Source organism: Colobus angolensis, unplaced genomic scaffold (assembly GCF_000951035.1).
Source record: "Colobus angolensis palliatus isolate OR3802 unplaced genomic scaffold, Cang.pa_1.0 Scaffold110, whole genome shotgun sequence".
Taxonomy (NCBI): domain Eukaryota; kingdom Metazoa; phylum Chordata; class Mammalia; order Primates; family Cercopithecidae; genus Colobus; species Colobus angolensis.
Window position 1 is genome coordinate 1,312,588 of NW_012112031.1, and position 2,102 is coordinate 1,314,689.

The window sequence follows — 2,102 nt, forward strand, 5'->3', positions numbered from 1 at the left end:
AGAGGCGGGAACTGCGACTGCAGAGCGGTCCCCGAGGACCGCGAAGGGCTGAGGCGGGGCCGGCCGGGACTGCTCCTGAAAAAAGCCAGCGAGACACCTGGGCCCGAGGCCCGACCTGCGGAAAAGAACGACAGAGGCTCTAACGGTTTCTGTCATGGCAGGTCTTCCTCCCTGAAAGCAGCGGCTGTCACTACCGCGTCCTGGTTTCCTTTTTGTTTTTGTGTTTTTGTTTTTTTTTTTTGAGACGGAGTTTCGCTCTTATTCCCCAGGCTGGAGTGCAGTGGTGCGATCTCGGCTCAACACAACCTCCGCCTCCCGGGTTCAAGTGATTCTCCTGCCTGAGCCTCCCGAGTAGCTGGGATTTCAGGCACCCGCTACCAAGCCCAGGTAACTTTTGTATTTTTAATAGAGACGGGGTTTCACCATGTTGGCCAGGCTGGTCTCGAACTCCCGACCTCAAGCTGATCCGCCCGCCTCGGCCTCCCAAAGCGCTGGGATTACAGCAGTGAGCCACCGCGCCCGGTCCGCGTCCTGGTTTTTCTCCGCCACTCCTGGTCATGGGCCTATTTCAGACACTTTTACACTCAGGGTAACGAACTGGGCCCTGGCCGGGCGCCGTGGCTCACACCTGTAATCCCAGGACTATGGGAGGCCAAGGCGGGCGGATCACAAGGTCAGGAGTTCGAGACCAGCCTGGCCAACATAGTGAAACCCCGTCTCTACTAAAAATATAAAAAAATTAGCTGGGCATGGTGGTACATGCCTGTAATCCCAGCTACTCAGGAGGCTGAGTCAGGAGAATCTCTTGAACCCGGAAGGCGGAGGTTACAGTGAGCCGAGATCCCCCCATTGCACTCCAGCCTGGGCGACAGTGCAAGACTGTCTCAAAAGAAAAAATATATATATATACAAAAATGCACTGGGCGTGGTGGTGCACGCCTGTAATTCCAGCTACTTGGGAGGCTGAGGCAGGAGAATCGCTTGAACCAGGGAGTCGGAGGGTGCAGTGAACCAAGATCACACCATTGCACGCCAGCCTGGGCAACAGGAGCACAACTCCATCTCAAAACAAAAAAGAAACGAACTGGGTCCTGTTGTAGTCAGAGACAGGGGAGCTCCAGTTGTCACGCATCAACTTTCCCCTCACACTGATCTTTTTCTTCTCCTCCTATTTAACCTTTTTCCCTCCCTAGGCCCACCATCAATAGGAACAGGGAATTTGTTAGATGAGGATGGTGTGGAGTACAGGGTACAGAAGAGCTGGACCAAGATCAAATTAAGACTGTGGAGGTAGGAATAACTCGGTGAACATTGCTTCGGTGCCTGGCACTTGGGAGGCCCATGTGGAAGGATGACTTGAGCCCGGGAGTTCAAGACCAGCCTGGGTAACTTAGCGAGACCCCATGTATACAAAAACCTTTTATTTTTTTTTTAGTCGGCGTCTCCATCTGTTGCCCAGGCTGGAGTGCAATAGTGCGATCTCAGCTCACTGCAACCTCCACCTCCTGGGTTCAAGCGATTCTCCTGCCTCAGCCTCCCGAGTAGCTGAGCCCGGGAGTTCAAGACCAGCCTGGGTAACTTAGCGAGACCCCATGTATACAAAAACCTTTTATTTTTTTTTTAGATGGCGTCTCCATCTGTTGCCCAGGCTGGAGTGCAGTGGCATGATCTTGGCTCACTGCAGACTCTGCCTCCAGGGGTCAAGTGATTCTCCTGCCTCAGCCTCCCAAGTAGCTGGGATTACAGGTGTTTGCTACCACGCCCTGCTAATTTTTGTATATTTGGTAGAGATGGGGTTTCACCATGTTGGCCAGGCTGGTCTTGAACGCCTGACCTCAAGGGATCTGCCCGCCTCGGCCTCCCACAGTGCTGAGATTACAGATGTGATCCCCCATGCCCAGCATGGTATTGGATCTTGATTGCCCCTTTGCTTCTAGGCACTCCCTGTGGGAGGTGGTCTTAGCCTTCTGAGGGGTTATGAACTTGGCCTATAATGTGATGCAATGTGGACACATAACCTGTGTCAGCAGGTCCTGAATCCTCCTGCTGCTCAGTAAGTGAGCCTGGCCCCTGGAACAAAGGCTGGATGTATCAAGGTCACC